We start from the raw sequence: 20,833 nt of genomic DNA, 5'->3' as shown, positions 1-20,833 counted from the left end.
TTGCACTCTTGGTTAGAGTCTGTAAGTAAGCATTTCACTAAGGTCTACTACGCCTGTTGTATTCAGTGCATGTGACAAATAAACTTTTGATTTGATGGTGAAAATATCAAAATATCTTTGTGAGCAGGTACACAACATCAAGGGAAATCATATCCAAAGCTGTTCTGGCTGTGTTATGAATGATGTGGGCAGGACAACCTAAGCCAATCACCTACTGCTGCAGAGCATTTATAACTTTGGTATGGACATTGACCCTCCCCAGCCTATTCAGTCCTCCAAAGTTGGTATGTGTTGACGGCAGAGAATGCCACAACTTTACAACAGGTAAAAAATGTGGATGACCACCAGGACCTCAGCTGCAATTTCGTCTACTGTTTCTCCTTTCAAATCAACAAAATCATACAGTTCTGTTTCCACAGATGTGCTGCAATTATATACAGTTGAAGTCGGAAATTTACATACACTTAGGTTGGAGCCATTAAAACTTGTTTTTCAACCACTCCACAAATGTCTTGTTAACAAACACGGGGTTTTAGCAAGTCGGTTAGGACATCTACTTTGTGCATAACACAAGTAATATTTTCAACAATTGTTTAGACAGATTATTTCACTTATAATTCACTGTATCACAATTCCAGTGGGTCAGAAGTTAACATACACTAAGTTGACTGTGCCTTTAGACAGCTTGGAAAATTCCAGAAAATTATGTCATGGCTTTAGAAGCATCTGATAGGCTAATTGACATAATTTGAGTCAATTGGAGGTGTACCTGTGGATGTATTTCAAGGCCTACCTTCAAACTAAGCTAGTAGCCATATATTCATCCAACAGTAAATGTAATGTCCTAAAAAAAAACATTTAAGTTGTAGGCCCTCGCAATTGCAGGTGCGCATTTTGCTCTCACGCCACTCCACATGTTGTAAAAAAAGCAGCTATTGAGGTGAATATTGACAGTTGAGAAATAACAATTATACATACAGAAAGTTGAGACCCCACTCTCTTTGAGGGACGAAGCTTCAAAATCTGTGTTTTCCCCACAATTGCATTTTGAAATGTTATACAATCAGAACAACTTTTTCTCTCAAGCTCGCTCATCACAGCAGCACACTCCAGGTACAGTAATTATGAGGATAATACACTGTACTGTTGGACTAAATCATGATTTTAATCACTTGCTGAATTGAGTGAGGTGACAATGTAGAATGTGCTCTTTTCTAAGTTTATCGGCACCAACTTTCCTTTTTTAATGACCCATAACATTGGCTATCTAACTGTTGACAGAGTCGAACCAGGTATCTTTTCTGATGCCTCATTTGACTTTTAATGTGAGTTTGCATGACTTCTGATCAGAAAACCGGGCCGGCCAATCTTGGTAGGGGGGACCGGCCATTGCCCACTGATCAACCAAAGGCTTATTACAGATTAATATAACACAGGAATTATGCAAAAATCATAAAGGCATTATTAGATTTTTGGGATATATATTTTGGGGTCTGTCAATTTCAACCAGCCCACCCAACACCAAAAAAATGTCCAGCCCATCTGCCATAATTGCCAGATTTCCAATCTGCCCCTGTACTCTGAAATACTTGGAGTATGCTACACAGTGAGAGTGTGCATAATTGTACATGCTGAATGGCTCTCAATATCTGTGAAAAGATCTACATCGGGCAGCAGGTGAGTGAATGTCGGATAATGTGGTGATGAGGCTTTGTGGAACCTTACCTTGGCAAGGGGAGAAATGTCACCATGGCGAATTTCTTAACTTCGCAGTCTGGTGAAGTTTGAAACCAGAATGCATAACGTAGGGGATACTAATTTAGCTAACAACATATCACTTAAACCTTGATCACTGAAATGAAACTTTTCTTTTAATTTTGACCGATGAAATACAGTATATTTATATCAGCCACAAGTATTACCATTTTAGACCGTTTACAATGGTGGTCTACAGAACGATTAATACTAAAACAATGCTACTAATTCCTAGTTAATCTCTCTTTCGCAACACCCACAAAATCATAATTTTCCATCCAGCAGACCCTTGTATTCTTTATAGAGTGGAGGTTAAATCCATTATAAATGTCAGTGACATGGTTCACAGCCAAAGCCATTGCTCATCAAACTGATTGGAGTCCTGTGTGTGTGTGTGTGTGTGCGTGCGTGCCTGTGCATTGCCTATGACCTTTACACTGGGAGAAGCTCAAAAGCATACTCCTAGCTCCTCTCTTTTCCTTTGAGAAGGAGGCGAGGAGAGAGGAGGGGACGTGAGGACGATGCAACAGCCCAGAGACACACCCTGCTGCACCACAGATGTACCACTGAGTTCTAAAGGCTTCATTTCATAACTGTTCTAATGTGTAATTCAAGTATAATATTTGCAGTATGTTAATAATTTATCATGCAGGGTATTGATCAAGCCTGTTTTAACAGCTGGTACAGTAACTCCATAGCCTACAGTTTCCCCAGTAGACATTAACGTGGGCATCAGATGACTTGACTTCAAGGAAATGCTTTCAGGTCATTTGAGAGTACTGGTACACTTTCTCTTTGAACATGAGAGAAGGTGTGAGACGCAGCGATGCAGCGAACTGAGTCACAGCACACTGCAAATTAATTAGCCTTCCAGAAGTATGTATTTATCTGCTTCCCTTGAATGGAGCACAATGGCTGCACACCTAATTGATCTCCCAGCGCATTCATATTAAAACAATCCTGTTCTCTTCTCTTTCAGTCAATGAAGCCAAACTACTGTTTCAGGTGTTCCTTGGTCAGTCACATTTTCAGTCTTGAGACTTCGAATGTAATTTATTTTATTTTTTTAAATAAAATGGCTCAGGGATGAGTAACATGGCTAAATCTAGACGTTTTTTTTATCCGATGTGAAATCAGAAGTGGGCCTGCGGGCCGGGGTAAGAAAAGACGGAGTGTGGGTGAATGGGGAGCCACAGGGAGAGCCAGGCAGCATCATCACCACCTAACCGCCGTGACTCATCGCGACAGCCAAGAGGCCAGTGAGCATTTATCCTCTTTAGCGCTTGTCAGGTCCCATCTCCCCCCGGCCCTGCAATGGACAATGTCAAGATAGGAGCTAGGGTCTCTCCGGCTCCACACTAGACGCCAGCAAGAGGTCAGAGCAGGACGCTCCAGGCTAACACCACGCCGCACTGACCACCCCTGCCAGCAGTGTGGGCGGCCTTCTCCGAGCACGGTGCGAAACTCGCTTAATGGCTGCGGGTGACCTGTGGCCCGTGCTGACATCTCTCGCCAGATTTAAATTCACCCACCGTGGGTGGCTGGCAGTGTATCGACATAGGATAGGGTAGGGAGCTCCCTGCCTGATAGCTTTTTCACATCAAGAATAAAGAGGGTATTGTTGCAGTGTCCGTGGAGGTACTGCAGGGTTAGGTCAGACTTATTTTCTGCATGACTGGAGCCAGATATGTAACTACATCTTACTGTATCTGTTAATGTGTCTGAATTAGTTAGGTCATGAAACATTGGCTTGCATTTCTGAGCTGCCGGCAGCTCTAATGGAGCGGTGAAAAGTGGAATGCCAGATTGAGCGCCCTGTAATATATTGTATACAGTAACCTTAGAGAGCGTGAAGAATAGACTGCATTCTGCAGTATTCTTCTATCTACCTGAGTCTCGAAAAGTATGCATTTATGGATATACAGTCAATGTATGTACATATTTATATCCCAACCTGAGAAGAGGACATAAAATGGACGGTGGAGGAGAGGGTTCACGTTTAAAATATTCTGCTCCACGCCTCACCACTATTTGACTAAACCCAAGCATTGAATGCTGTGTAACGACGCTGCATGGCGCTGCATACATTCAATGCTAAACAAGCAGAGACACTTCATCCAGAGAGAGAGACATCACACTGACCTCTTATCAGAAGCCTCGTGGAAATTCAACATAAATAGACCCACTTTGATGCCTCTTTATTAACTCGCCCAGTCAGAGGAGTGTTATTTTCGCCCTGAATCATACACCACTCACCATTACTCCCTGAAACAAACACGGCCTGAGACAACTCACACGGAATACAGAATACATTTCACGTCCTGGTTTTACAAGAGGTCCCTTTCCTGTTCATTGTTGTTGGTTGTTGTTGCTTTTCTGTTCATTGTTGTCGAAAGTGTGGTGGTGGTGCACTGGAAATGTGTAATATTGCCCGTCCTTGAACCTGAGAGAGCTTTCAATGTGTAGTGAATAGACTGACCAAAGGTTAAATTAGAACATGGGACGTGTAAAACCACACCATTCACTTTCCATTCCATTCGTCCTTTTGTCCTCTCCATTGTTTTCAGTTCTATTTTATTATAGTTTTCTATTTTCCTGTATATCCACTATTGTCAGTACAGTACATCTCTTCCTTTCACTCTTGATGTAGCTCTTCTTCCTGCCAACAATAATTAATTAATTTTATTCATCACATGCTTTGTGAAAAGCAGGTTCAGACTAACAGTGAAATTCTAACTTATGGTCCCTTCACAACAAGGCAGAGAGAAAGGCAATAGGGAAATAATAGAAAATTAAAACACGTCATAATAAAAGTGATAGTAAATACACAATGACTAATGATAACTTGGCTGGTACCAGTACTGAATCGATGTGCAGGGCTAGGTAATTGAGGTAGATATGTACATATATGTACACGTAACTAGGAATAAAGCGATAAACAATAGCAGCAGCGTATGTGATGAAACAAAAAGGTTAGTACAAAAAGGGTCAGTGCAGATAGTCGGGGTAGCTACTGTACTTGGTTAACTACACTGAACAAAAATATAAATGCAACATGTAAAGTGTTGGTCCCATGTTTCATGAGCTGAAATAAAAGATCCCAGAAATGTTCCATACGCACAAAGCTTATTTCTCTCTTTTTTTTTTACATCCCTGTTAGTGAGCATTTCTCCTTTGCCAAGATAATCCATCTACATGACGAGTGTGGCATATCAATAAGCTGATTATACGGTATGATCATTACACAGGTGCACTTTGTGCTGTGGACAATAAAAGCCCACTCTAAAATGTGCAGTTTTTTCACACAACACAATGCCACAGATCTCTCAAGTTGAGGGAGCGTGCAATTGGCATGCTGACTTCAAGAAGGTCCACCAGAGCTGTTGCCAGATAATTTTATGTTAATTTCTCTACCATAACTGCCTCCAATGTTATTTTAGATAATTTGGCAGTACATCCATTGTGCGTCAAAACCACAGACCACGTGTATGGCATTGTGTGGGTGAGTGGTTTGCTGAACAGAGTGCTCAATGGTGGTGGTGGGGTTATGGTATGGGCAGGCATAAGGTACGGACAACGAACAGAATGTAATTTTATCAATGGAAATTTGAATGAGATACCGTGACGAGATCCTGAGGCTCATTGCTGTGCAAATAATCCGCTGCCATCACCTCATGTTTCAGCATGATAACGCATGGCCCCATGTTGCAAGGATCTGTACACAATTCTTCAAAGCTGATGTCCCAGTTCTTTCATGGCCTGCATACTCACCAGACATGTCACCCATGCATGTTCCAGTTCCTGCCAACATCCAGCAACTTCGCACAGCCATTGAAGAGGAGTGGGACAACATTCAACAGCCTGATCAACCCTATGTGAATGAGATGCGTCATGCTGCGTGAGGCAAATGGTGGTCACACCAAATACTGACTGATTGTCAGGTCCACTCCCTTACTTTTTTTTTAATGGTACTGTATCTGTATCCCAGTACGAGGGGATTTCTGTATCTATATATTTCCGGATATCTGGCATTTCATTAGATATAAAGAGTACGCATGTCTTTAATTTCATATACAGAGCTAGGATATTCTCCGTAATGGGACAGTTTTTACATGAGATATGTTCAAGAGACACACTTGATGCACATGCATCCACTTACATATTTGTAGGATATTCTAACTCCGGAAAAGGTATGTGTCAATATTCCTTTTATATAACCTGGTTCAAGTGTTCATGACAGTACCCTGAGGAAGGCACAGTGATGCCGAAACGTTGGTAATTATCCATTAAATTGCTGGGAGATTATACATGGAGTGTGCGACTTTCATTATTTTGACATATCTAACTAAGCCTTTATACTTAGGCGGGAACGAATCCACATTTTCAGAAATGTATCATATTATTGGTCATTACCTGATCATTTACAGTATGTGTCCCTATTTATAGAAATACATCATAATTTCAACAGATATGCTTACATGATAAGTAAGATAATAACACAAGGGTGCATGCTCAGCCCCTTCCTGTACTCCCTGTTCACCCATAACTGCGTGACCATGCACGCCTCCAACTCAATCATCAAGTTTGCAGACAATACAACAGTAGTAGGCCTGATTGCCAACAATGACGAGACAGCCTACAGAGAGGAGGTGAGGGCCCTGGCAGAGTGCTGCCAGGAACATAACTTGTCATTCAATGTCAACAAAACGAAGGAGCTGATCGTGGACTTCAGGAGACACCCAAGGGAACATGCACCCATCCACATTGACGGGACTGCAGTAGAGAACGTGAAAAGATTCAAGTTCCTCGGCGTACACATCTCTGACAATGTGAAATGGTCCACCCACACAGACATTGCCTTGGGAGGCTGAAGAAATTCTACTTGGCCTCTAAGACCCTCATAATATTTTGCAGATGCACCATTGAGAGCATCCTGTCGAAATGTATCCCCGACTGGTACGGCAACTCCACCACCTGCAACTGCAGGGCTCTCTAGCGGGTGGAGAGCACTGGGGGCACACTGCCTGCCCTCCAGGACATCTACAACACCAGATGTCACAGGACAGCAATAAAGATCATCAAGTACATCAACCACCCGAGCCACGGCCTGTTCACCTTGCTATCATCCAGAAGGCCAGGTCAGTACAGATGCATCAAAGCTGGGACCGAGAGACTAAAAAACAGCTTCTGTCTCAAGGCCATCAGACTTTTAAAAAGTCATCTCTAGCCGGCCTCCACTCAACACCCTGCCGGCCTCCACTCAACACCCTGCCCTGAACTTGGTCACTGTCACTAGCCGGCTACAATTTGGTTACTCAGCCCTGCACCTTAGAGGCTGCTGCCCTATGTACAGTGCCTTCAGAAAGTATTCAGACCCCTTGACCTTTTCCTCATTTTGTTACGTCCATTCTAAATTGGGTTAAATATAAAAATAAATAAAAACTCCGCAATCTACACACAATACCTCATATTAAAGTGAAAAAGTTTTTATTTTTTTCATTTTTGCAAATGTATTAACATTTTTAAAAACAGTAAGTATACATTTGGAAAGGCACAAACCTGTCTACATAAGGTCCCACAGTTGACAGTGCAAGTCAGAGCAAAAACCAAGCCATGAAGTAAAATAAATTCTCCGTAGAGCTCCGAGACAGGATTGTGTCGATGCACAGATCTGGGGTAGGGTACCAAAACATTTCTGCATCATTGAAGGTCTCCAAAATCAGTGTCCGCCATCATTCTTAAATGGAAGAAGTTTGGAACCACCAAGACACTTCCTAGAGCTGTCCTCCCGGCCAAACTGAGCAATCAGGGGAGAAGGGCCTTGGTCAGGGAGTTGACCAAGAACCCGATGGTCACTCTAACAGAGGTCTCTAGAGCTCCTCTGTGGAGATGGGAGAACCAGAAGGACAACCATCTCTGCAGCACTCCACCAATCAGGCCTTTATGGTAGAGTGGCCAGACGGAAGCCACTCCTCAGTAAAAGGCACATGACAGCAAGCTTGGAGTTTGCCAAAGGCACCTAAAGATTCTTAGACCAAAATGTAACTATTTGGCATAATGCCAAGAGTCCGGCCTGGAGGAAACCTGGCACCATCCTTACGGTGAAGCATTGTGGGGGCAGCATCATGCTCTGGGGATGTTTTTCAATGGCAGGGACTGGGAGACTATTCAGGACCGAGGCAAAGATGAATGGACCAAAGTACTGAGAGATCCTTAATGAAAACCTGGTCCAGAGCGCTCAGAACGGGGAGAAGGTTCACCTTCCAACAGAACAACGGCCCTAAGCACACAGTCAAGACAACGCAGGAGTGACTTCGGGAAAAGTCTCCGAACGTCCATGAGTGGCCCAGCCAGAGCCCAGACTTGAACCCATCGAACTTCTCCGGAGAGACCTGAAAGTAACTGTGCAGCGACGCTCCCCATCCAACCTGACAGAGCTTGAGACGATCTGCAGAGAAAAAAATACACATTTTAGAATAAGGGGTCAGTCTACTGTGCATAGACATGGAATCAATGGGCAGTTTATTAATGGAACACTGGTCACTCTAATAATGTTTACAAACTGTTATAATGTATGTCCAAAAGTTGAAGAACGCACATCCAAGTGCTTTCCGCAGGTGCTTTAGTTGTAGACAAACTCCTGGAAAACAGAAAGGAAAACGCTGCACACTGCTGCTCATGCTCCCAGGTGAAATATATTTAAAACCTTTTGACCCTTACGTCTTCATCAGGCATCCATATCCCAGGTGGGGGTGGAAGGTTCTATATACAGTTTAAGAGAAGTACTCAGTGACATCACTTCCTGAAAACAGGAGGTAAAAAAAAAATGTATAATGTAGGTTCACAATATTAACAATCAATGTATCAAAATATATGATCATACAGAAGGAATGTGATCAATATTTACAGTAATATACATACAATATTCAATTAGGATTTTGAAACTATTAAAACGGTTTCAAGTCAAACTCCTCGTTAAGGCCAAGAGGAAACAGTGTGTAGAGCCTGTGGCTCCAGAAAGATTCCCTTTGAAGAAGTATTATCCTCTCAATGTCCCCTCCCATGTGACATCTTGACCACTTCCATTCCAATGTATCTCAGAGAACTATTAGGATGTCCAGCTTGTACAACAGCAACCTGATTTGTTGTTTCACCTGTCTGTACATTGCTGCTGTGCTCACTGATCCCGTGTCTTAAGAATTCTACAGGGTTTCCATATGTAAGACAGACCACAAGGACATTTTAACATGTAAATAACATTGGCGGACATGCAGGTAATCAGGCCTTTGATCTTAAATCTTTGTCCTGTGAGGGGCTGGGTAAATGAGTTGCATTTGTATGTGAAGCTGCACTGAGCACATTGGCCACCTTTGTAATTTCCCTCTGGAACCTTGTCCAAGAAAGTTTCCCTTTTCTCTGGTGTGTAAATCAGATTTAACCCCAATGTCTCTCATGTTTGGTGGTCTTAGACCATATGTGGTAGATATGGGTTTCAATTGTGGGTCAGTATCAAGAATGTACCAGTGCTTCCTGATAATGTCCTTAAATGCCTTCCCCAATGGAGAGTTTTGGGTGAAGCATCAGGAGACATATTCTGCCTTTTCTTTAACTTTGGGTTGAAGGCTTTCCAAACTGTGTTAGTCCTTCAAAACGATCATTGGCATGTTTTACCCAATTGTCTTTGTACCACCTTTCCTTAAACCTTTGTGTGAGGTCCGTGTTCTGTCTCTGATAAGAAGCATCAGAGCTGCATATTCTTCTGATGCGACTGAATTGGCTCATAGGGAGACTTTTAATAAGTGGACGTGGATGAAAGCTGACACCTCTAAGGAGGGTATTCCTGTCCATAGGTTTCCTATAGAGATGTGTAGAGATGAAGATTTTGTCCTTAGTAACCATCACATTAAGAAAACATGTTTGTGATAGGTCATAGTTAATGGTGATAGGGAGAGATTGAATATGTCCATAAACACACCAGCCAGCTGGTCTGCGCATGCTCTGAGGACGCGGCTAGGGGTGCCGTCTGGGCCGGTAGCCTTGCGAGGGTTAACTCATTTAGATGTCTTACTCATGTCGGCCACGGAGAAGGAGAGACCACAGTCCTTGGTAGCGGTGGCACTGTGTTATCCTCAAAGGGGGCAAAGAAGGTGTTTACCATCCTGTTCTTTTTGTAGTCCATGATTGTCTGTAGACCCTGCCACATACATCTCGTGCATAAGCAGTTGAATTGCGATTCCACTTTGTCTCTATACTCATATTTCACTTGTTAGATTTCCTTTGCCGGGTGAATAACTCAACTCAACTCTTTTGTGTTCGGCAATTTTCCAGTCACCTTCCCATGGTTAAATGCTGTGATTTGCACTTTTAGTTTTGTGCGAATGCCACCATCTATCCATGGTTTCTGGTTCGGGTAGGTTTTAATAGTCACAGTGGGTACATCATCTCCTATGCACTTCCTTATAAACTCACTCACCGGATCAGCGTATAAATCGATATTATACTCTGAGGCTACCAGGAACATGTCCTAGTCCACGTGGTCAAAACAATCTTGAAGCGTGGATTCCGATTGGTCAGACCAGCATTGAATATTCCTTATCACGGTTACATCCTGTTTCAGTTTCCGTTTATAGGAAGGGAGGAGCAAAATGGAGTTGTGGTTAGATTTGCCAAGAGGATGGTGGTGGAGGGCCTCGTATGCATCGCAGAAGTGTTTTGCCAGTGCGAGTGCTACTAGATTTTAGGTAGCCTTGTTCTCAAATTTGCTTTGTTAAAATCCCCAGCAACAATAAATGCAGCCACGGGATATATGGTTTCCAGTTTGCATAGTGAAGTTCATTGAGGTCGTGGTATCAGCTTGAGGGGGATATACACAGCTTTGACAATAACCGACGTGAATTCTCTTGGGAGATAATACGGTCAGCATTTGATTGTGAGGAATTCTAGGTCAGGTGAACAAAAGGACTTGGCCATATGTTACAATTACACCATGAGTCGTTAATCATGAAACATACACCCCCCATATAATGTGTTAACTTAAATGTAAAACATTTCTACAGAGAAGATTAGGGGTTGGTCATATGTTGATGAGAAGAGGGAATAAAAGAAAACTGAACCAAGGCTTATTATAGCATGAGGGTCTGCATGGGGGAGCCGAGCAGATGTGCACTTTTCCAAACTTTGAGCCTGTGAGAGTGAATAAGTGAGTCTAGGTGAGTAGCTGACTTCTTAAGGACAAAACCAAATGTACATCAACTAGTAAATCATGAGTCACTCCCCTCAGAGGCTTATGAGTGTCTCTGGGAAGTTTGGACGAATGGGGCAACAGACTCTTTGTATTATTAAGGTGGGCCACTACCGCTCCAGTGATCCTAAGCCTTGATTAAATTGTTAGATTACCAGTATATAGGCTGCCTTTAGGAGCTCCTCAATGTCTGCATTTACTCTCTGAATGAACAAATAATGGTAGATTGATGCCCCTGGGGTGATAGACTTCATTTTACATTTAATGACATACATATTCAAGATTATTGACAGAGGACTTAAAATGCCTGTGTCGGGTCTTACCCAGTAATGATCAATATGGTCCCACTTACTCTAAGCACTTGATAAAAAAATGGCTTTGATATGGCTGATTTCATATCCATAAAGACCTGATCCCAGTCCAAATGTATGGATGTGAATATCCCTGAAACGTGCTGTACAATTTTAATCTTATGGATAATACAACACTGTTAAAACATAGATTTTTCAATATACACTGAACAAAAATATACACGCAACATGTAAGGTTTTATGAGCAGAAATAAAAGATCCCAGAAATGTTACATATGCATAAAAAGCTTATTTCCCTCAAATTCTGTGCACAAATGATAGTGAGCATTTCTCCTTTGCCAGGATAATTAATCCACCTGACAGGTGTGGCAAATCAAGAAACTGATTAAACAGCATGGTCATCACACAGGTGCACCTGGGACAATAAAAGTCCACACTAAAGTGTGCCGTTTTGTCACACAACATAACTCTGCAGATCTCAAGTTTTGAGGGAGCTTGCAATCGGCATGCTGACTGCAGGAATGCCCACCAGAGCTGTTTCCAGAGAATTTGATGTTCATTTCTCTACCATAACCTCCAACCTCGTTTTAGAGTATTTGTCAGTACTTCTAACCGGCCTCACAACCGCAGATCACAGGAGATGTGTCACACTGCATGAGGCAAATGGTGGTCTCAACAGATGCTGACTGTTTTTCTGATCCATGCCCCTACCTTATTTTCAAGGTGTCTATGACCAACAGATGCATATCTGTAGTACCAGTCATATTACATCCATCGATTAGGGCCAAATTAATTAATTTCAATTGACTGATTTCCTTATATGAACTGTAACTCAGTAAAATCTTTGAAATTGTTACATGTTGCGTTCATATTTTTGTTCAGTATATTATGGAAAAATGATACAATCTTGTTATCTAGGTAAGGGAGATTCGGGATTGCTGTTATGCTGAAATACCTGGAGTCGCTGAATTGCTGATGATCTCTCTCAACAAGGAGATTAATGCCGTCGCTCGATTAAGCATTTATTTATTAGCTTCATTGATGTGCTCCAAAACTGAACTCACCCTGATGGGTTGCAGAAGACGAGCTCCCCAACATTTCCATATCAGAGGAGAATTGCAATCAAGGGGTTTTCCTATCAAACCATAGTGCTGAATCTTCCCTAAAGAACATTGCAAATGGAATTTTAAAGGTCCAATGCTGACATTTTATCTCAATATTAAAGCACTTATGGGTAACAGTTAAGAACCTTACTGTGATTGTTTTAAATTAAAATGGTCAAAAATCAACAAAAAATATATTCTTAGCAAAGAGCAATTTCTCAAGCATGAATTTTGCTAGGACAGTCTGGGAATGGTCTGAGTTGGAAGGGGTAAACTGAAAACAAGCTGTTATTGGAAGAGATGTTTGGAACTGTCTTTCTTAGTGGCCTATTGACAAATTTACCTCCTGGTGATGTCATCAGGCAGGCCAAAACTCCATCCCACCAAAACATGCTGAAGTTTCAAGCTCTCACACTAAAATGGCATTATCATAATTTTCACAATTTCACAGTACTATTCCAACCTCATATTTTCAGCAAACTTAAAATGTGTAAATATTTGTATATTCAACAAGATTCAACAACTGAGACATAAACTGAACAAGTTCCACAGACGTGACTAACAGAAATTGAATAACATGTCCCTGAACCAAGGGGGGGTCAAAATCAAAAGTAACAGTCAGTATCTGGTGTGGCCACCAGCTGCATTAAGTACTGCACCAGATGTGCCAGATCTTGCTGTGAGATGTTACCCACTCTTCCACCAAGGCACCTGCAAGTTCCTGGACATTTCTGGAGGGAATGGCCCTAGCCCTTACCCTCTAATCCAACAGGTCCCAAACGTTCTCAATGGGATTGAGATTCGGGCTCTTCGCTGGCCATGGCAGAACACTGACATTCCTGTCTTGCAGGAAGTCACGCACATAACGAGCTGTATGGCTGATGGCATTGTCATGCTAGAGGGTCATGTCAGGATGAGTCTGCAGGAAGGGTACCACATGAGGGAGGTGGATGTCTTCCCTGTAATGCACAGCGTTGAAATTGCCTACAATGACAACAAGCTCAGTCCGACGATGCTGTGACACACCGCCCCAGATCATGACGGACCCTCCACCTCCAAATCGATCCCGCTCCAGAGTACAGGCCTCGGTGTAATGCTCGTTCCTTTGACGATAAACGCGAATCGGACCATCACACCTGCTGAGACAAAACCGTGACTCGTCAGTGAGAGCACTTTTTGCCAGTCCTGTCTGGTCCAGTGACGGTGGGTTTGTGCCCATCGGCGACGTTGTTGCCAGTGATGTGTGGTGAGGAACTACCTTACAACAGGCCTACAAGCCCTCAGGCCACCCTCTCTCAACCTATTGTGGACAGTCTGAGCACTGATGGAGGGATTGTCCGTTCCTGGTGTAACTCGGGCCGTTGTTGTTGCCATGGCCGTTGTTGCTGTCCGTCCTGTCTCCCTGTAGCGCTGTCTTAGGCGTCTCACAGTATGGACATTGCAATTTATTGCCCTGGCCACATCTGCAGTCCTCATGCCTCCTTTCAGCATGCCTAAGGCACGTTCACGCAGGGACCCTGGGCATTTTTTTTTTACAGAGTCAGTAGAAAGGCCTCTTTAGTGTCTTAAGTTTTCATAACTGGGACCTTATTTGCCTACCTTCTGTAAGCTGTTAGTGTCTTAATGACCGTTCCACAGGTGCATGTTCATTAATTGTTTATGGTTCATGCATCGGAAACAGTGTTTTAACCCTTTACAATGAAGATTTGTGAAGTTATTTGGAATTTTACAAATTATCTTTGAAAGACAGGGTCCTGAAAAAGGGACATTTATTTTTTTGTTAAGTTTATATGTGAAAGGGTGTGACTAAGATTTTCCTAACCAAATCACGCAAATATTATGTACAGATTTGAGGATAAACTTGGGTTCATTAGGTGATGTCATCTAGGTAATACACTACATGACCAAAATGTGTGTACAACTGCTCGTCAAACATCTCATTCCAAAATCATGGACATTAATATGAAGTTGGTCCCCACCCTTGCTGTCCCCTCTTCTGGGAAGGCTTTCCACTAGATGTTGGGATATTGATGCAGGGACTTGCTTCAATTCAGCCACAAGAGCATTAATGAGGTCGGGCACTGATGTTGGGCGATTAGGCCTGGCTCGCAGTCGGCTTTCCAATTCATCCCAAAGGTGTTCGATGGTGTTGAAGTAAGGGCTCTGTGCAGGCCAGTCAAGTTCTTCCACCCCGGTCACGACAAACCATTTATTTTCCTTGCTTTGTGCACAGGGACATTGTCATGCTGAAACAGTAAAGTGCCTTCCCCAAACTATTGCCACAATGTTGGAAGCACAGAATCGTCTAGAATGTCATTGTATGCTGTAGCATTAAGATGTCCCTTCTCTGGAACTAAGGGGCTTAACCCGAACCATGAAAAACAGCCCCAGACCATTATTCCTCTTCCACCCAATTTTACAATTGAATCTATGCATTGGGGCAGGTAGCATTGTCCTGGCATCCTCCAAACCCAGACTTGTCTGTCAGATTGCCAGAGAGCACGTTTCCACAAATTTGGCATTGCACATGGTGATCTTAGGCTTGTGTGCGGCTGCTCGGCCATGGAAACCCATTTCATAAAGCTCCCGACGAACAGTTGTTGTACTGACGTTGCTTTCGGAAGCAGTTTGGAACTCGGTAGTGAGTGTTGCAACCGAGGACAGATGATTTTTATCCACTACGCACTTCAGCACTCGGCAGTCCTGTTCTGTGTGCTTGTGTGGCCTACCACTTTCCGCCTGAGCCGTTGTTGTTTTGAGCTATCCCATTACCCTTTGTGAGATTCGAGACTAATCAGCGCAGGCGGAATCGACATGCTATCTGACTTAAGACAATGTAAGGAGGGGAGGCATTGGAGTGTGAAGGCCTCTGACTCTAGTTAGTCAGTTAGCCATCAACACTCAGGACAGCAGCTCGCTAGCATGCACACCGACAGGCTGTATTCATCCAATGGCCTGTGACTACACAAAATAAATGTCAAGGGTCCCAAACAGATCACTTTAAATTGATAAAGTGTATTAGATAAGCTTGATAGTTTGTCTTGAAAGCATATTACATTTCCATTAACCAATTCTGTAGTGGTATTAGAAACGGACAGTGGCTTAGTAAAGAACACACACACACAGACATCCTCCCCTGTCTCTGCATTGAAAGGCTGGAACACACACACACCGTAATGCACAAACTCAATGCTGTGTAAAGCAGCATGCATGCCTGTAAATGAAGGAGCTTGATCAATTTCATGCTTGTAAAAGGATCCTGGCACTCATTTAATCTCTTTACTTTCCAGTGGGCCTACTCTATTGTTTGAGTGAAGTCTCAATTCTTCCCCCAGACAACCAAGAGTTTCTATCATTTAAAATGGCCTGCGAAAAACAAACACATTCAAAAACACAAACCTAACCTAAATGTAGAAATACTCAATTTCACTTCTCTGAGGAACAAGATGACTAAATGCAGAAAATGACTATATTTTTAATTGAAGCAGTTAGAGAACAATAACCTGCATTGCTATCGACATTAGTTGATACGTGTACTGTACATGGTGAGAGAAATTCCTGTCCTTCTGCCAGTGAATGAGCGATATGTCTCCATGCAGAGCCAACAGAGGGACAGTGGTGATCAAGCCATTGTGATTACCATAAAACAGTTTTAATATTACATTGGTGTAGCGTAGCTCCCTTATACCCTGGAGGAAGTGGAATAGATTAACCCTGCTCGCTTGTCAAACTGTTTTCTGGTTAAACAGCGTACCACTGAGTCAAACTATTCTTCCACAGGGACCACCTGCTGGTTTTAGCTACCGCTTATGTGACTATCACTGGGACTTTCTCCTTAGCTGTTTAAAAAAAACTTAGTTGACAATGGAAGGAAGACAGGATCGCCTGGTTTGTGTCCCCCCTAGAGGGAAAATCAAAGATATAGAAAATAATGACTTCATGATAATTAATAATAATTGTAATATTTTCAACTAGTTTATAGGAAGGGGAAGAGGCAGGTAAAATAAGGATTTCTTGAGACAATTGAGACATGGATTGTGTGTGTGCCATTTAGGAGGGTGAATGAGCAAGACAAATTATTTAAGTGCCTTGAACTGGCTATGGTAATCAGGCGCACCGGTTTGATTGTGTAAAGAACTGCAACACTGCTGGGTTTATAACGCTCAACAGTTTCTCGTGTGTATCAAGAATGGTCCACTACCCAAAGGACATCCAGCCAACTTGACACAACTGTGGGAAGCATTGGAGTCAACATGGACCAGCATCCCTGTGGAACGCTTTCGACACCTTGTAGAATCCATGCCCCAAAGAATTTAGGCTGTTCTGATGGCAAAAAGGGGGGGTTCTTTATGTTTTGTACACTCAGTGTATGATGATGACGAAGACAAAATGGTTAGTCATAATACTACAACTACTGCTAATTATCATACATTTTGGTATCAACACTGCAATTATTAGTAGAATAAGTAGAATTAGTAGTAGCCTATTATTCGTAGTAGTCGTAATAGTCATACCAGTAGTAATTCTAGTGGTATCATTATCTTCATTGTCATCATTACCAACATTATATTCATTATTGCTAGGAAGTCTTTATTTTCTGGGGCTTAATTTTTTTTGTGTGAAAGACAATGCAAGTATGTCGAAGAGAGTCAACCCACTGGGCACACTACATCAGTTAATATAATAGCAGAACCAAATCACCTAGATTGCAGTTGAGATTATATTAGAAGTACATGGTGCAAGTGCCATTTGACCAGGGTTGGGTAGGTTACTTTATCAATGTAATCCGTTACAGTTACTAGTTACTTGTCCAAAATTGTAATCAGAAACGTAATTTTTGGATTAAAACGGAATCTGATTACATTCCATTACTTTTAGATTATTTCCCCCTTAACCCTCCTGCTGTGTTCCGGTCGAATTGGACCGATTTAGAAGTTCTCTCTCTGAAAAATGTAGTTCATTTACTCTGATTGTCATAAGATGACATGACTTTCTCCACACAGGGCATCTGAACACACAAAATACATTTAGATGATTTTCATTACATTTTGGGTGTTTTATTTAACTTTTGTACACCTGTGGTGTTCCCGGTCAAAAATGACCGGTCATTAGAGATGAATGGGTGAGACTACAATTAGTGAATAAAATTGAGTTCAGGCACATACCCAATCCTCAGATGGACATGCTTCCTCTCCCACACACACACACACAGTCACACACACACCTCACTCCCCTTCTTGGCTTCCATAGCAACCCCCACGGGAACCTTTCCCCAATAGAATCTTTCCCCCACGGGAATCACACCTGTTGGCATTCTCACTCGCTCTGGTATATGAAGCTTTTTTGAAGCCTTGTTCACAATTCATTCTGCGGCAGCACAATGACCAAATAATATACTGTATGTGAGGCTCTTGATCATATCTTTGACCACGACACAAAGTAGTCTGTGATAAATAATACATTATCTTTCATCTGAGTATATCTTATAGTCAAAATAATCCAAACATTGCTTGCTTTTTTTTTTACTCAAAAATGAGTTGTATGAGCTCAGAGCAATGAGTCCTACAGGCCATGAATTGTGACGGTGTTGCGTTCGGAGGTGAAGGAGTCAGGCGCAGGAGAGCAGACATGTCTGAGATGTGTACTTTTAATAGACAAGTCCACCAAATACAGGTGTGGCACATTCCAAAAGTCAAACGCCCTCGACAACAGAGACACCCGTTACTCACGCAAGGAGGAACAAACAAAGCTCCTAAATAACACATTCTTATTCGATGCGTGAAACAAAAAAATTGGGACAACCTCACCGAGCTACATCACAAAATAAAACACATCCCGCACAAACCTAGGCAGGCAACAGGGTAAATATATTCACACAGAAATGAAGGCAAATGAAACCAGGTGTGAAAGAACCAAAGACAAGACAAACAGAAAATGAAAAAAAGGATCAGGGATGGCAAGTAGGCCTGCGACCGCCGACCACCGCCCGAACAGGGAGAGGAACTACCTTCAGTGGAAGTCGTGACATAAATAGTAAATAGAAGTTCAAATCTTGTAATGTTCACAATAACTTAAGTTGATAAAAAGATCTAACACAACATTAGGTGATAATATATGTATTATTGTGGATTTATAATCAGCTATAATGGGGCGGTCATTTTGGACCGGGAACACAGAATTAATTAACTTGAAATGAACACAACAGGAGGGTTAAGAGACATTAGAAGAAGTCAAACATGTATGTTACTGTACCAATTGAACAATATCTACAGCTGGCCATTAATGGATGTTACATTTTACTTTATGGGTTGGTTATGTAGGCTTCTTCTAACCCATCGCTTTCTACTACATATAATAGGATACAATTATATATTGACATTAAAAACCGAAGTCTTTCCAGTCATTCTAATAAATGTTATGCCCCTTGATCTTCAAACTAAATCAAATTTTATTTGTCACATACACATGGTTAGCAGATGTTAATGTGAGTGTAGCGAAATGCTTGTGCTTCTAGTTCCGACAATGCAGTAATAACCAACAAGTAATCTAACTAACAATTCCAAAACTACTGTCTTATACACACAAGTGTAAGGGGATAAAGAATATGTACATAAAGATGTATGAATGAGTGATGGTACAGAGCGGCATAGGCAAGATACAGTAGATGGTATCGAGTACAGTATATACATATGAGATGAGTATGTAAACAAAGTGGCATAGTTAAAGTGGCTAGTGATACATGTATTACATAAAGATGCAGTAGATGATATAGAGTACAGTATATACGTATACATATGAGATGAATAATCTAGGGTATGTAAACATTATATTAGGTAGCATTGTTTAAAGTGGCTAGTGATATATTTTACATCATTTCCCATCAATTCCCATTATTAAAGTGGCTGGAGTTGAGTCAGTGTGTTGGCAGCAGCCACTCAATGTTAGTGGTGGCTGTTTAACAGTCTGATGGCCTTGAGATAGAAGCTGTTTTTCAGTCTCTCGGTCCCAGCTTTGATGCACCTGTACTGACCTCGCCTTCTGGATGATAGCGGGGTGAACAGGCAGTGACTCGGGTGGTTGTTGTCCTTGATGATCTTTATGGCCTTCCTGTAACATCGGGTGGTGTAGGTGTCCTGGAGGGCAGGTAGTTTGCCCCCGGTGATGCGTTGTGCAGACCTCACTACCCTCTGGAGAGCCTTATGGTTGTGGGCGATGCAGTTGCCGTACCAGGCGGTGATACAGCCCGCCAGGATGCTCTCGATTGTCATCTGTAGAAGTTTGTGTGCTTTTGGTGACAAGCCGAATTTCTTCAGCCTCCTGAGGTTGAAGAGGCGCTGCTGCGCCTTCTTCACGATGCTGTCTGTGTGGGTGGACCAATTCAGTTTGTCTGTGATGTGTATGCCGAGGAACTTAAAACTTGCTACCCTCTCCACTACTGTTCCATCGATGTGGATAGGGGGGTGTTCCCTCTGCTGTTTCCTGAAGTCCACAATCATCTCCTTAGTTTTGTTGACGTTGAGTGTGAGGTTATTTTCCTGACACCACACTCCGAGGGCCCTCACCTCCTCCCTGTAGGCCGTCTCGTCGTTTTTGGTAATCAAGCCTACCACTGTTGTGTCGTCCGCAAACTTGATGATTGAGTTGGAGGCGTGCGTGGCCACGCAGTCGTGGGTGAACAGGGAGTACAGGAGAGGGCTCAGAACGCACCCTTGTGGGGCCACAGTGTTGAGGATCAGCGGGGTGGAAATGTTGTTGCCTACCCTCACCACCTGGGGGCGGCCCGTCAGGAAGTCCAGTACCCAGTTGCACAGGGCGGGGTCGAGACCCAGGGTCTCGAGCTTGATGACGAGCTTGGAGGGCACTATGGTGTTATATGCCGAGCAGTAGTCGATGAACAGCATTCTCACATAGGTATTCCTCTTGTCCAGATGGGTTAGGGCAGTGTGCAGTGTGGTTGAGATTGCATCGTCTGTGGACCTATTTGGGTGGTAAGCAAATTGGAGTGGGTCTAGGGTGTCAGGTAGGGTGGAGGTGATATGGTCCTTGACTAGTCTCTCAAAGCACTTCATGATGACGGAAGTGAGTGCTACGGGGCGGTAGTCGTTTAGCTCAGTTACCTTAGCTTTCTTGGGAACAGGAACAATGGTGGCCCTCTTGAAGCATGTGGGAACAGCAGACTGGGATAGGGATTGATTGAATATGTCCGTAAACACACCAGCCAGCTGGTCTACGCATGCTCTGAGGGCGCGGCTGGGGATGCCGTCTGGGCCTGCAGCCTTGCGAGGGTTAACACGTTTAAATGTTTTACTCACCTCAGCTGCAGTGAAGGAGAGGCCGCATGTGTTGGTTGCAGGCCGTGTCAGTGGCACTGTATTGTCCTCAAAGCGGTCAAAAAAGTTATTTAGTCTGTCTGGGAGCAAGAC

The 20,833-nt window shown here is 42.8% G+C and overlaps 1 long non-coding RNA gene across 1 annotated transcript in view; it reads right to left on the bottom strand.

Moving 5' to 3' along the window:
* Positions 1–7,220: 7,220 nt before the first annotated feature.
* The window catches only part of LOC149981497 (uncharacterized), a 213,243-nt gene continuing 199,630 nt past the window's right edge, over positions 7,221–20,833 (bottom strand). Inside the window, exon 3 of the long non-coding RNA XR_016497745.1 lies at positions 7,221–8,203. This is a non-coding gene — a long non-coding RNA (uncharacterized LOC149981497). The remainder of the gene's footprint in view (positions 8,204–20,833) is intronic.

The sequence above is a fragment of the Oncorhynchus mykiss genome, chromosome 8 (genome assembly GCF_057628025.1).
Source record: "Oncorhynchus mykiss isolate SJ-2025 chromosome 8, ASM5762802v1, whole genome shotgun sequence".
In the NCBI taxonomy this organism is placed as follows: Eukaryota; Metazoa; Chordata; class Actinopteri; order Salmoniformes; family Salmonidae; genus Oncorhynchus; species Oncorhynchus mykiss.
The sequence above is the reverse complement of the archived record's forward strand: the minus strand, read 5'-3'. Positions and strand labels throughout refer to the sequence as shown.